Consider the following 19,667-nt stretch of genomic DNA (forward strand, 5'->3'; position numbering starts at 1 on the left):
GGTCAGACTGATTTGCATATAGCCATGTCTGAACTGGAGTGGCAGAGTCGGCTAAAGAACGGTGACGGATCAAACCCAGATCTTTTGACTGGGTTTGAGTGTTTGATTGGTTCAGATGCTCCGTCCATCACCACCCCCTTTTGTACCGCTTTGGCGACCATAAGTGTGGCAGGGTATGCTCTGACGTGAGTCCCTTGCTCACTTTGCCACTGGATTCAAGCAAGCCGGGCTGAAGATGGCTGGAATGCCAGAAACCGGTCCTCGGAAGCTTGTTTCCGGTCCAGGGAAGGCATGGCTTGGCAGTTCGGGCTGGACTGTTCCCATGAGGCACAGGGTCAGACTGATTTGCATATAGCCATGTCTGAACTGGGGTGGCAGAGTGGGCTAAAGAACGGTGATGGATCAAACCCAGATCTTTTGACTAGGTGTGAGTGTTTGATTGGATCAGATGCTCCGTCCATCACCACCCCCTTTTGTACCGCTTTGGCCGCCATAAGTGTGGCAGGGTATGCTCAGACGTGAGTCCCTTGCTCACTTTGCCACTGGATTGAAGCAAGCCGGGCTGAAGACGGCTGGAATGCCAGAAACCGGTCCTCGGAAGCTTGTTTCCGGTCCAGGGAAGGCATGGCTTGGCAGTTCGGGCTGGACTGTTCCCATGAGGCACCGGGTCAGACTGATTTGCATATAGCCATGTCTGAACTGGGGTGGCAGAGTGGGCTACAGAACGGTGATGGATCAAACCCAGATCTTTTGACTGGGTGTGAGTGTTTGATTGGTTCAGATGCTCCGTCCATCACCACCCCCTTTTGTATCACTTTGGCTGCCATAAGTGTGGCAGGGTATGCTCAGACGTGAGTCCCTTGCTCACTTTACCACTGGATTCAAGCAAGCCGGGCTGAAGACGGCTGGAATGCCAGCAACCGGTCCTCGGAAGCTTGTTTCCGGTCCAGGGAAGGCATGGCTTGGCAGTTCGGGCTGGACTGTTCCCATGAGGCACAGGGTCAGACTGATTTGCATATAGCCATGTCTGAACTGGGGTGGCAGAGTGGGCTACAGAACGGTGATGGATCAAACCCAGATATTTTGACTGGGTGTGAGTGTTTGATTGGTTCAGATGCTCCGTCCATCACCACCCCCTTTTGTACCGCTTTGGCTGCCATAAGTGTGGCAGGGTATGCTCAGACGTGAGTCCCTTGCTCACTTTGCCACTGGATTCAAGCAGGCCGGGCTGAAGACGGCTGGAATGCCAGCAACCGGTCCTCGGAAGCTCGTTTCCGGTCTAGGGAAGGCATGGCCTGGCAGTTCGTGCTGGACTGTTCCCATGAGGCACAGGGTCAGACTGATTTGCATATAGCCATGTCTGAACTGGGGTGGCAGAGTGGGCTAAAGAACGGTGATGGATCAAACCCAGATCTTTTGGCTGGGTGTGAGTGTTTGATGGGTTCAGATGCTCCGTCCATCACCACCCCCTATTGTACCGCTTTGGCCGCCATAAGTGTGGCAGGGTATGCTCAGACGTGAGTCCCTTGCTCACTTTGCCACTGGATTCAAGCAAGCCGGGTGAAGATGGCTGGAATGCCAGAAACCGGTCCTCAGAAGCTTGTTTCCGGTCCAGGGAAGGCATGGCTTGGCAGTACGGGCTGGACTGTTCCCGTGAGGCACAGGGTCAGACTGATTTGCATATAGCCATGTCTGAATGGGGGTGGCAGAGTGGGTTAAAAAACGGTGATGGATCAAACCCAGATGTTTTGACTGGGTGTGAGTGTTTGATTGGTTCAGATGCTCCGTCCAACACCACCCCCTTTTGTACCGCTTTGGCCGCCATAAGTGTGGCAGGGTATGCTCAGACGAGAGTCCCTTGCTCACTTTGCCACTGGATTCAAGCAAGCCGGGCTGAAGACGGCTGGAATGCCAGAAGCCGGTCCTCGGAAGCTTGTTTCCGGTCCAGGGAAGGCATGGCTTGGCAGTTCAGGGTGGACTGTTCCCATGAGGCACAGGGTCAGACTGATTTGCAGATAGCCTTGTCTGAACTGGGGTGGCAGAGTGGGCTAAAGAACGGTGATGGATCAAACCCAGATCTTTTGACTAGGTGTGAGTGTTTGATTGGATCAGATGCTCCGTCCATCACCACCCCCTTTTGTACCGCTTTGGCCGCCATAAGTGTGGCAGGGTATGCTCAGACGTGAGTCCCTTGCTCACTTTGCCACTGGATTGAAGCAAGCCGGGCTGAAGACGGCTGGAATGCCAGAAACCGGTCCTCGGAAGCTTGTTTCCGGTCCAGGGAAGGCATGGCTTGGCAGTTCGGGCTGGACTGTTCCCATGAGGCACCGGGTCAGACTGATTTGCATATAGCCATGTCTGAACTGGGGTGGCAGAGTGGGCTACAGAACGGTGATGGATCAAACCCAGATCGTTTGACTGGGTGTGAGTGTTTGATTGGTTCAGATGCTCCGTCCATCACCACCCCCTTTTGTATCGCTTTGGCTGCCATAAGTGTGGCAGGGTATGCTCAGACGTGAGTCCCTTGCTCACTTTGCCACTGGATTCAAGCAAGCCGGGCTGAAGACGGCTGGAATGCCAGCAACCGGTCCTCGGAAGCTTGTTTCCGGTCCAGGGAAGGCATGGCTTGGCAGTTCGTGCTGGACTGTTCCCATGAGGCACAGGGTCAGACTGATTTGCATATAGCCATGTCTGAACTGGGGTGGCAGAGTGGGCTAAAGAACGGTGATGGATCAAACCCAGATCTTTTGACTGGGTGTGAGTGTTTGATTGGTTCAGATGCTCCGTCCATCACCACCCCCTTTTGTACCGCTTTGGCCGCCATAAGTGTGGCAGGGTATGCTCAGACGAGAGTCCCTTGCTCACTTTGCCACTGGATTCAAGCAAGCCGGGCTGAAGACAGCTGGAATGCCAGAAACCGGTCATCGGAAGCTTGTTTCCGGTCCAGGGAAGGCATGGCTTGGCAGTTCAGGGTGGACTGTTCCCATGAGGCACAGGGTCAGACTGATTTGCAGATAGCCTTGTCTGAACTGGGGTGGCAGAGTGGGCTAAAGAACGGTGATGGATCAAATCCAGATCTTTTGACTGGGTGTGAGTGTTTGATTGGTTCAGATGCTCCGTCCATCACCACCCCCTTTTGTACCGCTTTGGCCACCATAAGTGTGGCAGGGTATGCTCAGACGTGAGTCCCTTGCTCACTTTGCCACTGGATTCAAGCAAGCCGGGCTGAAGACGGCTGGAATGCCAGAAACTGGTCCTCGGAAGCTTGTTTCCGGTCCAGGGAAGGCATGGCTTTGCAGTTCGGGCAGGACTGTTCCCATGAGGCACAGGGTCAGATTGATTTGCATATAGACATGTCTGAACTGGGGTGGCATAGTGGGCTAAAGAACGGTGATTGATCAAACCCAGATCTTTTGACTGGGTGTGAGTGTTTGATTGGTTCAGATGCTCCGTCCATCACCACCCCCTTTTGTACCGCTTTGGCCGCCATAAGTTTGGCAGGGTATGCTCAGACGTGAGTCCCTTGCTCACTTTGCCACTGGATTCAAGCAAGCCGGGCTGAAGACGGCTGGAATGCCAGAAACCGGTCCTCCGAAGCTTGTTTCCGGTCCAGGGAAGGCATGGCTTGGCAGTTCGGGCTGGACCATTCCCATGAGGCACAGGGTCAGACTGATTTGCATATAGCCTTGTCTGAACTGGGGTGGCAGAGTAGGCAAAAGAACGGTGATGGATCAAACCCAGATCTTTTGACTGGGTTTGAGTGTTTGATTGGTTCAGATGCTCCGTCCATCACCACCCCCTTTTGTACCGCTTTGGCGACCATAAGTGTGGCAGGGTATGCTCTGACGTGAGTCCCTTGCTCACTTTGCCACTGGATTCAAGCAAGCCGGGCTGAAGATGGCTGGAATGCCAGAAACCGGTCCTCGGAAGCTTGTTTCCGGTCCAGGGAAGGCATGGCTTGGCAGTTCGGGCTGGACTGTTCCCATGAGGTACCGGGTCAGACTGATTTGCATATAGCCATGTCTGAACTGGGGTGGCAGAGTGGGCTACAGAACGGTGATGGATCAAACCCAGATCTTTTGACTGGGTGTGAGTGTTTGATTGGTTCAGATGCTCCGTCCATCACCACCCCCTTTTGTACCGCTTTGGCCACCATAAGTGTGGCAGGGTATGCTCAGACGTGAGTCCCTTGCTCACTTTGCCACTGAATTCAAGCAAGCCGGGCTGAAGACGGCTGGAATGCCAGCAACCGGTCCTCGGAAGCTTGTTTCCGGTCCAGGGAAGGCATGGCTTGGCAGTTCGGGCTGGACTGTTCCCATGAGGCACAGGGTCAGACTGATTTGCATATAGCCATGTCTGAACTGGGGTGGCAGAGTGGGCTACAGAACGGTGATGGATCAAACCCAGATATTTTGACTGGGTGTGAGTGTTTGATTGGTTCAGATGCTCCGTCCATCACCACCCCCTTTTGTACCGCTTTGGCTGCCATAAGTGTGGCAGGGTATGCTCAGACGTGAGTCCCTTGCTCACTTTGCCACTGGATTCAAGCAGGCCGGGCTGAAGACGGCTGGAATGCCAGCAACCAGTCCTCGGAAGCTCGTTTCCGGTCTAGGGAAGGCATGGCCTGGCAGTTCGTGCTGGACTGTTCCCATGAGGCACAGGGTCAGACTGATTTGCATATAGCCATGTCTGAACTGGGGTGGCAGAGTGGGCTAAAGAACGGTGATGGATCAAACCCAGATCTTTTGGCTGGGTGTGAGTGTTTGATGGGTTCAGATGCTCCGTCCATCACCACCCCCTATTGTACCGCTTTGGCCGCCATAAGTGTGGCAGGGTATGCTCAGACGTGAGTCCCTTGCTCACTTTGCCACTGGATTCAAGCAAGCCGGGTGAAGATGGCTGGAATGCCAGAAACCGGTCCTCAGAAGCTTGTTTCCGGTCCAGGGAAGGCATGGCTTGGCAGTACGGGCTGGACTGTTCCCGTGAGGCACAGGGTCAGACTGATTTGCATATAGCCATGTCTGAATGGGGGTGGCAGAGTGGGTTAAAAAACGGTGATGGATCAAACCCAGATGTTTTGACTGGGTGTGAGTGTTTGATTGGTTCAGATGCTCCGTCCAACACCACCCCCTTTTGTACCGCTTTGGCCGCCATAAGTGTGGCAGGGTATGCTCAGACGAGAGTCCCTTGCTCACTTTGCCACTGGATTCAAGCAAGCCGGGCTGAAGACGGCTGGAATGCCAGAAGCCGGTCCTCGGAAGCTTGTTTCCGGTCCAGGGAAGGCATGGCTTGGCAGTTCAGGGTGGACTGTTCCCATGAGGCACAGGGTCAGACTGATTTGCAGATAGCCTTGTCTGAACTGGGGTGGCAGAGTGGGCTAAAGAACGGTGATGGATCAAACCCAGATCTTTTGACTAGGTGTGAGTGTTTGATTGGATCAGATGCTCCGTCCATCACCACCCCCTTTTGTACCGCTTTGGCCGCCATAAGTGTGGCAGGGTATGCTCAGACGTGAGTCCCTTGCTCACTTTGCCACTGGATTGAAGCAAGCCGGGCTGAAGACGGCTGGAATGCCAGAAACCGGTCCTCGGAAGCTTGTTTCCGGTCCAGGGAAGGCATGGCTTGGCAGTTCGGGCTGGACTGTTCCCATGAGGCACCGGGTCAGACTGATTTGCATATAGCCATGTCTGAACTGGGGTGGCAGAGTGGGCTACAGAACGGTGATGGATCAAACCCAGATCGTTTGACTGGGTGTGAGTGTTTGATTGGTTCAGATGCTCCGTCCATCACCACCCCCTTTTGTATCGCTTTGGCTGCCATAAGTGTGGCAGGGTATGCTCAGACGTGAGTCCCTTGCTCACTTTGCCACTGGATTCAAGCAAGCCGGGCTGAAGACGGCTGGAATGCCAGCAACCGGTCCTCGGAAGCTTGTTTCCGGTCCAGGGAAGGCATGGCTTGGCAGTTCGTGCTGGACTGTTCCCATGAGGCACAGGGTCAGACTGATTTGCATATAGCCATGTCTGAACTGGGGTGGCAGAGTGGGCTAAAGAACGGTGATGGATCAAACCCAGATCCTTTGACTGGGTGTGAGTGTTTGATTGGTTCAGATGCTCCGTCCATCACCACCCCCTTTTGTACCGCTTTGGCCGCCATAAGTGTGGCAGGGTATGCTCAGACGAGAGTCCCTTGCTCACTTTGCCACTGGATTCAAGCAAGCCGGGCTGAAGACAGCTGGAATGCCAGAAACCGGTCATCGGAAGCTTGTTTCCGGTCCAGGGAAGGCATGGCTTGGCAGTTCAGGGTGGACTGTTCCCATGAGGCACAGGGTCAGACTGATTTGCAGATAGCCTTGTCTGAACTGGGGTGGCAGAGTGGGCTAAAGAACGGTGATGGATCAAATCCAGATCTTTTGACTGGGTGTGAGTGTTTGATTGGTTCAGATGCTCCGTCCATCACCACCCCCTTTTGTACCGCTTTGGCCACCATAAGTGTGGCAGGGTATGCTCAGACGTGAGTCCCTTGCTCACTTTGCCACTGGATTCAAGCAAGCCGGGCTGAAGACGGCTGGAATGCCAGAAACTGGTCCTCGGAAGCTTGTTTCCGGTCCAGGGAAGGCATGGCTTTGCAGTTCGGGCAGGACTGTTCCCATGAGGCACAGGGTCAGATTGATTTGCATATAGACATGTCTGAACTGGGGTGGCATAGTGGGCTAAAGAACGGTGATTGATCAAACCCAGATCTTTTGACTGGGTGTGAGTGTTTGATTGGTTCAGATGCTCCGTCCATCACCACCCCCTTTTGTACCGCTTTGGCCGCCATAAGTTTGGCAGGGTATGCTCAGACGTGAGTCCCTTGCTCACTTTGCCACTGGATTCAAGCAAGCCGGGCTGAAGACGGCTGGAATGCCAGAAACCGGTCCTCCGAAGCTTGTTTCCGGTCCAGGGAAGGCATGGCTTGGCAGTTCGGGCTGGACCATTCCCATGAGGCACAGGGTCAGACTGATTTGCATATAGCCTTGTCTGAACTGGGGTGGCAGAGTAGGCAAAAGAACGGTGATGGATCAAACCCAGATCTTTTGACTGGGTGTGAGTGTTTGATTGGTTCAGATGCTCCGTCCATCACCACCCCCTTTTGTACCGCTTTGGCCGCCATAAGTGTGGCAGGGTATGCTCAGACGTGAGTCCCTTGCTCACTTTTCCACTGGATTCAAGCAAGCCGGGCTGAAGACGGCTGGAATGCCAGAAACCGGTCCTCGGAAGCTTGTTTCCGGTCCAGGGAAGGCATGGCTTGGCAGTTCGGGCTGGACTGTTCCCATGAGGCACAGGGTCAGACTGATTTGCATATAGCCATGTCCGAACTGGGGTGGCAGAGTGGGTTAAAGAACGGTGATGGATCAAACCTAGATGTTTTGACTGGGTGTGAGTGTTTGATTGGTTCAGATGCTCCGTCCATCACCACCCCCTTTTGTACCGCTTTGGCCACCATAAGTGTGGCAGGGTATGCTCAGACGTGAGTCCCTTGCTCACTTTGCCACTGAATTCAAGCAAGCCGGGCTGAAGACGGCTGGAATGCCAGAAACCGGTCCTCCGAGGCTTTTTTCCGGTCCAGGGAAGGCATGGCTTGGCAGTTCGGGCTGGACTGTTCCCATGAGGCACAGGGTCAGACTGATTTGCATATAGCCATGTCTGAACTGGGGTGGCAGAGTGGGCTAAGGAACGGTGATGGATCAAACCCAGATCTTTTGACTGGGTGTGAGTGCTTGATTGGTTCAAATGCTCCGTCCATCACCACCCCCTTTTGTACCGCTTTGGCCGCCATAAGGGTGGCAGGGTATGCTCAGACGTGAGTCCCTTGCTCACTTTGCCACTGGATTCAAGCAAGCCGGGCTGAAGACGGCTGGAATGCCAGAAACCGGTCCTCGGAAGCTTGTTTCCGGTCCAGGGAAGGCATGGCTTGGCAGTTCGGGCTGGGCTGTTCCCATGAGGCACAGGGTCAGACTGATTTGCATATAGACATGTCTGAACTGGGGTGGCATAGTGGGCTAAAGAACGGTGATTGATCAAACCCAGATCTTTTGACTGGGTGTGAGTGTTTGATTGGTTCAGATGCTCCGTCCATCACCACCCCCTTTTGTACCGCTTTGGCCGCCATAAGTTTGGCAGGGTATGCTCAGACGTGAGTCCCTTGCTCACTTTGCCACTGGATTCAAGCAAGCCGGGCTGAAGACGGCTGGAATGCCAGAAACCGGTCCTCCGAAGCTTGTTTCCGGTCCAGGGAAGGCATGGCTTGGCAGTTCGGGCTGGACCATTCCCATGAGGCACAGGGTCAGACTGATTTGCATATAGCCTTGTCTGAACTGGGGTGGCAGAGTAGGCAAAAGAACGGTGATGGATCAAACCCAGATCTTTTGACTGGGTGTGAGTGTTTGATTGGTTCAGATGCTCCGTCCATCACCACCCCCTTTTGTACCGCTTTGGCCGCCATAAGTGTGGCAGGGTATGCTCAGACGTGAGTCCCTTGCTCACTTTTCCACTGGATTCAAGCAAGCCGGGCTGAAGATGGCTGGAATGCCAGAAACGGGTCCTCGGAAGCTTGTTTCCGGTCCAGGGAAGGCATGGCTTGGCAGTTCGGGCTGGACTGTTCCCATGAGGCACAGGGTCAGACTGATTTGCATATAGCCTTGTCTGAACTGGGGTGGCAGAGTAGGCAAAAGAACGGTGATGGATCAAACCCAGATCTTTTGACTGGGTGTGAGTGTTTGATTGGTTCAGATGCTCCGTCCATCACCACCCCCTTTTGTACCGCTTTGGCCGCCATAAGTTTGGCAGGGTATGCTCAGACGTGAGTCCCTTGCTCACTTTGCCACTGGATTCAAGCAAGCCGGGCTGAAGACGGCTGGAATGCCAGAAACCGGTCCTCCGAAGCTTGTTTCCGGTCCAGGGAAGGCATGGCTTGGCAGTTCGGGCTGGACCATTCCCATGAGGCACAGGGTCAGACTGATTTGCATATAGCCTTGTCTGAACTGGGGTGGCAGAGTAGGCAAAAGAACGGTGATGGATCAAACCCAGATCTTTTGACTGGGTGTGAGTGTTTGATTGGTTCAGATGCTCCGTCCATCACCACCCCCTTTTGTACCGCTTTGGCCGCCATAAGTGTGGCAGGGTATGCTCAGACGTGAGTCCCTTGCTCACTTTTCCACTGGATTCAAGCAAGCCGGGCTGAAGACGGCTGGAATGCCAGAAACCGGTCCTCGGAAGCTTGTTTCCGGTCCAGGGAAGGCATGGCTTGGCAGTTCGGGCTGGACTGTTCCCATGAGGCACAGGGTCAGACTGATTTGCATATAGCCATGTCCGAACTGGGGTGGCAGAGTGGGTTAAAGAACGGTGATGGATCAAACCTAGATGTTTTGACTGGGTGTGAGTGTTTGATTGGTTCAGATGCTCCGTCCATCACCACCCCCTTTTGTACCGCTTTGGCCACCATAAGTGTGGCAGGGTATGCTCAGACGTGAGTCCCTTGCTCACTTTGCCACTGAATTCAAGCAAGCCGGGCTGAAGACGGCTGGAATGCCAGAAACCGGTCCTCCGAGGCTTTTTTCCGGTCCAGGGAAGGCATGGCTTGGCAGTTCGGGCTGGACTGTTCCCATGAGGCACAGGGTCAGACTGATTTGCATATAGCCATGTCTGAACTGGGGTGGCAGAGTGGGCTAAGGAACGGTGATGGATCAAACCCAGATCTTTTGACTGGGTGTGAGTGCTTGATTGGTTCAAATGCTCCGTCCATCACCACCCCCTTTTGTACCGCTTTGGCCGCCATAAGGGTGGCAGGGTATGCTCAGACGTGAGTCCCTTGCTCACTTTGCCACTGGATTCAAGCAAGCCGGGCTGAAGACGGCTGGAATGCCAGAAACCGGTCCTCGGAAGCTTGTTTCCGGTCCAGGGAAGGCATGGCTTGGCAGTTCGGGCTGGGCTGTTCCCATGAGGCACAGGGTCAGACTGATTTGCATATAGACATGTCTGAACTGGGGTGGCATAGTGGGCTAAAGAACGGTGATTGATCAAACCCAGATCTTTTGACTGGGTGTGAGTGTTTGATTGGTTCAGATGCTCCGTCCATCACCACCCCCTTTTGTACCGCTTTGGCCGCCATAAGTTTGGCAGGGTATGCTCAGACGTGAGTCCCTTGCTCACTTTGCCACTGGATTCAAGCAAGCCGGGCTGAAGACGGCTGGAATGCCAGAAACCGGTCCTCCGAAGCTTGTTTCTGGTCCAGGGAAGGCATGGCTTGGCAGTTCGGGCTGGACCATTCCCATGAGGCACAGGGTCAGACTGATTTGCATATAGCCTTGTCTGAACTGGGGTGGCAGAGTAGGCAAAAGAACGGTGATGGATCAAACCCAGATCTTTTGACTGGGTGTGAGTGTTTGATTGGTTCAGATGCTCCGTCCATCACCACCCCCTTTTGTACCGCTTTGGCCGCCATAAGTGTGGCAGGGTATGCTCAGACGTGAGTCCCTTGCTCACTTTTCCACTGGATTCAAGCAAGCCGGGCTGAAGATGGCTGGAATGCCAGAAACGGGTCCTCGGAAGCTTGTTTCCGGTCCAGGGAAGGCATGGCTTGGCAGTTCGGGCTGGACTGTTCCCATGAGGCACAGGGTCAGACTGATTTGCATATAGCCATGTCCGAACTTGGGTGGCAGAGTGGGTTAAAGAACGGTGATGGATCAAACCTAGATGTTTTGACTGGGTGTGAGTGTTTGATTAATTGATTGGTTCAGATGCTCCGTCCATCACCACCCCCTTTTGTACCGCTTTGGCCGCCATAAGTGTGGCAGGGTATGCTCAGACGAGAGTCCCTTGCTCACTTTGCCACTGGATTCAAGCAAGCCGGGCTGAAGACGGCTGGAATGCCAGAAACCGGTCCTCGGAAGCTTGTTTCCGGTCCAGGGAAGGCATGGCTTGGCAGTTCAGGGTGGACTGTTCCCATGAGGCACAGGGTCAGACTGATTTGCATATAGCCATGTCTGAACTGGTGTGGCAGAGTGGGCTAAGGAACGGTGATGGATCAAACCTAGATGTTTTGACTGGGTGTGAGTGTTTGATTAATTGATTGGTTCAGATGCTCCGTCCATCACCACCCCCTTTTGTACCGCTTTGGCCACCATAAGTGTGGCAGGGTATGCTCAGACGTGAGTCCCTTGCTCACTTTGCCACTGAATTCAAGCAAGCCGGGCTGAAGACGGCTGGAATGCCAGAAACCGGTCCTCGGAGGCTTTTTTCCGGTCCAGGGAAAGCATGGCTTGGCAGTTCGGGCTGGACTGTTCCCATGAGGCACAGGGTCAGACTGATTTGCATATAGCCATGTCTGAACTGGTGTGGCAGAGTGGGCTAAGGAACGGTGATGGATCAAACCCAGATCTTTTGACTGGGTGTGAGTGTTTGATTGGTTCAGATGCTCCGTCCATCACCACCCCCTTTTGTACCGCATTGGCCGCCGTAAGTGTGGCAGGGTATGCTCAGACGTGAGTCCCTTGCTCACTTTGCCATTGGATTCAAGCAAGCCGGGCTGAAGACGGCTGGAATGCCAGAAACCGGTCCTCGGAAGCTTGTTTCTGGTCCAGGGAAGCCATGGCATGACAGTTCGGGCTGGACTGTTCCCATGAGGCACAGGGTCAGACTGATTTGCATGTAGCCATGTCTGAACTGGGGTGACAGAGTGGGCTAAAGAACGGTGATGGATCAAACGCAGATCTTTTGACTGGGTGTGAGTGTTTGATTGGTTCAGATGCTCCGTCCACCACCTCCCCCTTTTGTACCGCTTTGGCCGCCATAAGTGTGGCAGGGTATGCTCAGACGTGAGTCCCTTGCTCACTTTGCCACTGGATTCAAGCAAGCCGGGCTGAAGACGGCTGGAATGCCAGAAACCGGTCCTCGGAAGCTTGTTTCCGGTCCAGGGAAGGCATGGCTTGGCAGTTCGGGCTGGGCTGTTCCCATGAGGCACAGGGTCAGACTGATTTGCATATAGCCATGTCTGAACTGGGGTGGCAGAGTGGGCTAAAGAACGGTGACGGATCAAACCCAGATCTTTTGACTGGGTTTGAGTGTTTGATTGGTTCAGATGCTCCGTCCATCACCACCCCCTTTTGTACCGCTTTGGCGACCATAAGTGTGGCAGGGTATGCTCTGACGTGAGTCCCTTGCTCACTTTGCCACTGGATTCAAGCAAGCCGGGCTGAAGATGGCTGGAATGCCAGAAACCGGTCCTCGGAAGCTTGTTTCCGGTCCAGGGAAGGCATGGCTTGGCAGTTCGGGCTGGACTGTTCCCATGAGGCACAGGGTCAGACTGATTTGCATATAGCCATGTCTGAACTGGGGTGGCAGAGTGGGCTAAAGAACGGTGATGGATCAAACCCAGATCTTTTGACTAGGTGTGAGTGTTTGATTGGATCAGATACTCCGTCCATCACCACCCCCTTTTGTACCGCTTTGGCCGCCATAAGTGTGGCAGGGTATGCTCAGACGTGAGTCCCTTGCTCACTTTGCCACTGGATTGAAGCAAGCCGGGCTGAAGACGGCTGGAATGCCAGAAACCGGTCCTCGGAAGCTTGTTTCCGGTCCAGGGAAGGCATGGCTTGGCAGTTCGGGCTGGACTGTTCCCATGAGGCACCGGGTCAGACTGATTTGCATATAGCCATGTCTGAACTGGGGTGGCAGAGTGGGCTACAGAACGGTGATGGATCAAACCCAGATCTTTTGACTGGGTTTGAGTGTTTGATTGGTTCAGATGCTCCGTCCATCACCACCCCCTTTTGTATCGCTTTGGCTGCCATAAGTGTGGCAGGGTATGCTCAGACGTGAGTCCCTTGCTCACTTTACCACTGGATTCAAGCAAGCCGGGCTGAAGACGGCTGGAATGCCAGCAACCGGTCCTCGGAAGCTTGTTTCCGGTCCATGGAAGGCATGGCTTGGCAGTTCGGGCTGGACTGTTCCCATGAGGCACAGGGTCAGACTGATTTGCATATAGCCATGTCTGAACGGGGGTGGCAGAGTGGGTTAAAGAACGGTGATGGATCAAACCCAGATGTTTTGACTGGGTGTGAGTGTTTGATTGGTTCAGATGCTCTGTCCGTCACCACCCCCTTTTGTACTGCTTTGGCCGCCATAAGTGTGGCAGGGTATGCTCAGACGTGAGTCCCTTGCTCACTTTGCCACTGAATTCAAGCAAGCCGGGCTGAAGACGGCTGGAATGCCAGAAACGGGTCCTCGGAAGCTTGTTTCCGGTCCAGGGAAGGCATGGCTTGGCAGTTCGGGCTGGACTGTTCCCATGATGCACAGGGTCAGACTGATTTGCATATAGCCATGTCCGAACTTGGGTGGCAGAGTGGGTTAAAGAACGGTGATGGATCAAACCTAGATGTTTTGACTGGGTGTGAGTGTTTGATTAATTGATTGGTTCAGATGCTCCGTCCATCACCACCCCCTTTTGTACCGCTTTGGCCACCATAAGTGTGGCAGGGTATGCTCAGACGTGAGTCCCTTGCTCACTTTGCCACTGAATTCAAGCAAGCCGGGCTGAAGACGGCTGGAATGCCAGAAACCGGTCCTCGGAGGCTTTTTTCCGGTCCAGGGAAGGCATGGCTTGGCAGTTCGGGCTGGACTGTTCCCATGAGGCACAGGGTCAGACTGATTTGCATATAGCCATGTCTGAACTGGTGTGGCAGAGTGGGCTAAGGAACGGTGATGGATCAAACCCAGATCTTTTGACTGGGTGTGAGTGTTTGATTGGTTCAGATGCTCCGTCCATCACCACCCCCTTTTGTACCGCATTGGCCGCCGTAAGTGTGGCAGGGTATGCTCAGACGTGAGTCCCTTGCTCACTTTGCCATTGGATTCAAGCAAGCCGGGCTGAAGACGGCTGGAATGCCAGAAACCGGTCCTCGGAAGCTTGTTTCTGGTCCAGGGAAGGCATGGCTTGACAGTTCGGGCTGGACTGTTCCCATGAGGCACAGGGTCAGACTGATTTGCATGTAGCCATGTCTGAACTGGGGTGACAGAGTGGGCTAAAGAACGGTGATGGATCAAACGCAGATCTTTTGACTGGGTGTGAGTGTTTGATTGGTTCAGATGCTCCGTCCATCACCACCCCCTTTTGTACCGCTTTGGCCGCCATAAGTGTGGCAGGGTATGCTCAGACGAGAGTCCCTTGCTCACTTTGCCACTGGATTCAAGCAAGCCGGGCTGAAGACGGCTGGAATGCCAGAAACCGGTCCTCGGAAGCTTGTTTCCGGTCCAGGGAAGGCATGGCTTGTCAGTTCAGGGTGGACTGTTCCCATGAGGCACAGGGTCAGACTGATTTGCAGATAGCCTTGTCTGAACTGGGGTGGCAGAGTGGGCTAAAGAACGGTGATGGATCAAATCCAGATCTTTTGACTGGGTGTGAGTGTTTGATTGGTTCAGATGCTCCGTCCATCACCACCCCCTTTTGTACCGCTTTGGCCGCCATAAGTTTGGCAGGGTATGCTCAGACGTGAGTCCCTTGCTCACTTTGCCACTGGATTCAAGCAAGCCGGGCTGAAGACGGCTGGAATACCAGAAACCGGTCCTCCGAAGCTTGTTTCCGGTCCAGGGAAGGCATGGCTTGGCAGTTCGGGCTGGACCATTCCCATGAGGCACAGGGTCAGACTGATTTGCATATAGCCTTGTCTGAACTGGGGTGGCAGAGTAGGCAAAAGAACGGTGATGGATCAAACCCAGATCTTTTGACTGGGTGTGAGTGTTTGATTGGTTCAGATGCTTCGTCCATCACCAACCCCTTTTGTACCGCTTTGGCCGCCATAAGTGTGGCAGGGTATGCTCAGACGTGAGTCCCTTGCTCACTTTGCCACTGGATTCAAGCAAGCCGGGCTGAAGACGGCTGGAATGCCAGAAACCGGTCCTCGGAAGCTTGTTTACGGTCCAGGGAAGGCATGGCTTGGCAGTTCGGGCTGGGCTGTTCCCATGAAGCACAGGGTCAGACTGATTTGCATATAGACATGTCTGAACTGGGGTGGCATAGTGGGCTAAAGAACGGTGATTGATCAAACCCAGATCTTTTGACTGGGTGTGAGTGTTTGATTGGTTCAGATGCTCCGTCCATCACCACCCCCTTTTGTACCGCTTTGGCCGCCATAAGTTTGGCAGGGTATGCTCAGACATGAGTCCCTTGCTCACTTTGCCACTGGATTCAAGCAAGCCGGGCTGAAGACGGCTGGAATGCCAGAAACCGGTCCTCCGAAGCTTGTTTCCGGTCCAGGGAAGGTATGGCTTGGCAGTTCGGGCTGGACCATTCCCATGAGGCACAGGGTCAGACTGATTTGCATATAGCCTTGTCTGAACTGGGGTGGCAGAGTAGGCAAAAGAACGGTGATGGATCAAACCCAGATCTTTTGACTGGGTGTGAGTGTTTGATTGGTTCAGATGCTCCGTCCATCACCACCCCCTTTTGTACCGCTTTGGCCGCCATAAGTGTGGCAGGGTATGCTCAGACGTGAGTCCCTTGCTCACTTTTCCACTGGATTCAAGCAAGCCGGGCTGAAGATGGCTGGAATGCCAGAAACGGGTCCTCGGAAGCTTGTTTCCGGTCCAGGGAAGGCATGGCTTGGCAGTTCGGGCTGGACTGTTCCCATGAGGCACAGGGTCAGACTGATTTGCATATAGCCATGTCCGAACTTGGGTGGCAGAGTGGGTTAAAGAACGGTGATGGATCAAACCTAGATGTTTTGACTGGGTGTGAGTGTTTGATTGGTTCAGATGCTCCGTCCATCACCACCCCCTTTTGTACCGCTTTGGCCACCATAAGTGTGGCAGGGTATGCTCAGACGTGAGTCCCTTTCTCACTTTGCCACTGAATTCAAGCAAGCCGGGCTGAAGACGGCTGGAATGCCAGAAACCGGTCCTCGGAGGCTTTTTTCCGGTCCAGGGAAGGCATGGCTTGGCAGTTCGGGCTGGACTGTTCCCATGAGGCACAGGGTCAGACTGATTTGCATATAGCCATGTCTGAACTGGGGTGGCAGAGTGGGCTAAGGAACGGTGATGGATCAAACCCAGATCTTTTGACTGGGTGTGAGTGTTTGATTGGTTCAGATGCTCCGTCCATCACCACCCCCTTTTGTACTGCTTTGGCCGCCGTAAGTGTGGCAGGGTATGCTCAGACGTGAGTCCCTTGCTCACTTTGCCATTGGATTCAAGCAAGCCGGGCTGAAGACGGCTGGAATGCCAGAAACCGGTCCTCGGAAGCTTGTTTCTGGTCCAGGGAAGGCATGGCTTGACAGTTCGGGCTGGACTGTTCCCATGAGGCACAGGGTCAGACTGATTTGCATGTAGCCATGTCTGAACTGGGGTGACAGAGTGGGCTAAAGAACGGTGATGGATCAAACGCAGATCTTTTGACTGGGTGTGAGTGTTTGATTGGTTCGGATGCTCCGTCCACCACCTCCCCCTTTTGTACCTCTTTGGCCGCCATAAGTGTGGCAGGGTATGCTCAGACGTGAGTCCCTTGCTCACTTTGCCACTGGATTCAAGCAAGCCGGGCTGAAGACGGCTGGAATGCCAGAAACCGGTCCTCGGAAGCTTGTTTCCGGTCAAGGGAAGGCATGGCTTGGCAGTTCGGGCTGGACTGTTCCCATGAGGCACAGGGTCAGACTGATTTGCATATAGCCATGTCCGAACTGGGGTGGCAGAGTGGGTTAAAGAACGGTGATGGATCAAACCTAGATGTTTTGACTGGGTGTGAGTGTTTGATTGGATCAGATGCTCCGTCCATCACCACCCCCTTTTGTACCGCTTTGGCCACCATAAGTGTGGCAGGGTATGCTCAGACGTGAGTCCCTTGCTCACTTTGCCACTGAATTCAAGCAAGCCGGGCTGAAGACGGCTGGAATGCCAGAAACCGGTCCTCCGAGGCTTTTTTCCGGTCCAGGGAAGGCATGGCTTGGCAGTTCGGGCTGGACTGTTCCCATGAGGCACAGGGTCAGACTGATTTGCATATAGCCATGTCTGAACTGGGGTGGCAGAGTGGGCTAAGGAACGGTGATGGATCAAACCCAGATCTTTTGACTGGGTGTGAGTGTTTGATTGGTTCAGATGCTCCGTCCATCACCACCCCCTTTTGTACTGCTTTGGCCGCCGTAAGTGTGGCAGGGTATGCTCAGACGTGAGTCCCTTGCTCACTTTGCCACTGGATTCAAGCAAGCCGGGCTGAAGACGGCTGGAATGCCAGAAACCGGCCCTCGGAAGCTTGTTTCTGGTCCAGGGAAGGCATGGCTTGGCAGTTCGGGCTGGACTGTTCCCATGAGGCACCGGGTCAGACTGATTTGCATATAGCCATATCTGAACTGGGGTGGCAGAGTGGGCTACAGAACGGTGATGGATCAAACCCAGATCTTTTGACTGGGTGTGAGTGTTTGATTGGTTCAGATGCTCCGTCCATCACCACCCCTTTTTGTATCGCTTTGGCTGCCATAAGTGTGGCAGGGTATGCTCAGACGTGAGTCCCTTGCTCACTTTGCCACTGGATTCAAGCAAGCCGGGCTGAAGACGGCTGGAATGCCAGCAACCGGTCCTCGGAAGCTTGTTTCCGGTCCAGGGAAGGCATGGCTTGGCAGTTCGGGCTGGACTGTTCCCATGAGGCACAGGGTCAGACTGATTTGCATTTAGCCATGTCTGAACTGGGCTGGCAGAGTGGGCTACAGAACGGTGATGGATCAAACCCAGATATTTTGACTGGGTGTGAGTGTTTGATTGGTTCAGATTCTCCGTCCAGCACCACCCCCTTTTGTACCGCTTTGGTTGCCATAAGTGTGGCAGGGTATGCTCAGATGTGAGTCCCTTGCTCACTTTGCCACTGGATTCAAGCAAGCCGGGCTGAAGACGGCTGGAATGCCAGCAACCGGTCCTCGGAAGCTCGTTTCCGGTCTAGGGAAGGCATGGCCTGGCAGTTCGTGCTGGACTGTTCCCATGAGGCACAGGGTCAGACTGATTTGCATATAGCCATGTCTGAACTGGGGTGGCAGAGTGGGCTAAAGAACAGTGATGGATCAAACCCAGATCTTTTGGCTGGGTGTGAGTGTTTGATGGGTTCAGATGCTCCGTCCATCACCACCCCCTATTGTACCGCTTTGGCCGCCATAAGTGTGGCAGGGTATGCTCAGACGTGAGTCCCTTGCTCACTTTGCCACTGGATTCAAGCAAGCCAGGTGAAGATGGCTGGAATGCCAGAAACCGGTCCTCGGAAGATTGTTTCCGGTCCAGGGATGGCATGGCTTGGCAGTACGGGCTGGACTGTTCCCATGAGGCACAGGGTCAGACTGATTTTCATATGGCCATGTCTGAACGGGGGTGGCAGAGTGGGTTAAAGAACGGTGATGGATCAAACCCAGATGTTTTGACTGGGTGTGAGTGTTTGATTGGTTCAGATGCTCCGTCCGTCACCACCCCCTTTTGTACCGCTTTGGCCGCCATAAGTGTGGCAGGGTATGCTCAGACGTGAGTCCCTTGCTCACTTTGCCACTGGATTCAAGCAAGCCGGGCTGAAGACGGCTGGAATGCCAAAAACCGGTCCTCGGAGGCTTGTTTCCGGTCCAGGGAAGGCGTGGCTTGGCAGTTCGGTATGGACTGTTCCCATGAGGCACAGGGTCAGACTGATTTGCATATAGCCATGTCTGAACTGGGGTGGCAGAGTGGGCTAAAGAACGGTGATGGATCAAACCCAGATCTTTTGACTGGGTGTGAGTGTTTGATTGGTTCAGATGCTCCGTCCATCACCACCCCCTTTTGTACCGCTTTGGCCGCCATAAGTGTGGCAGGGTATGCTCAGACGAGTGTCCCTTGCTCACTTTGCCACTGGATTAAAGCAAGCCGGGCTGAAGACGGCTGGAATGCCAGAAACCAGTCCTCGAAGCTTGTTTCCGGTCCAGGAAAGGCATGGCTTGGCAGTTCGGGCTGTACTGTTCCCATGAGGCACAGGGTCAGATTGATTTGCATATAGACATGTCTGAACTGGGGTGGCATAGTGGGCTAAAGAACGGTGATTGATCAAACCCAGATCTTTTGACTGGGTGTGAGTGTTTGATTGGTTCAGATGCTCCGTCCATCACCACCCCCTTTTGTACCGCTTTGGCCGCCATAAGTTTGGCAGGGTATGCTCAGACGTGAGTCCCTTGCTCACTTTGCCACTGGATTCAAGCAAGCCGGGCTGAAGATGGCTGGAATGCCAGAAACCGGTCCTCCGAAGCTTGTTTCCGGTCCAGGGAAGGCATGGCTTGGCAGTTCGGGCTGGACCATTCCCATGAGGCACAGGGTCAGACTGATTTGCAGATAGCCTTGTCTGAACTGGGGTGGCAGAGTGGGCTAAAGAACGGTGATGGATCAAATCCAGATCTTTTGACTGGGTGTGAGTGTTTGATTGGTTCAGATGCTCCGTCCATCACCACCCCCTTTTGTACCGCTTTGGCCGCCATAAGTGTGGCAGGGTATGCTCAGACGTGAGTCCCTTTCTCACTTTGCCACTGGATTCAAGCAAGCCGGGCTGAAGACGGCTGGAATGCCAGAAACTGGTCCTCGGAAGCTTGTTTCCGGTCCAGGGAAGGCATGGCTTTGCAGTTCGGGCAGGACTGTTCCCATGAGGCACAG

Source organism: Lissotriton helveticus, chromosome 3_1, assembly GCF_964261635.1.
Source record: "Lissotriton helveticus chromosome 3_1, aLisHel1.1, whole genome shotgun sequence".
NCBI lineage: Eukaryota > Metazoa > Chordata > Amphibia > Caudata > Salamandridae > Lissotriton > Lissotriton helveticus.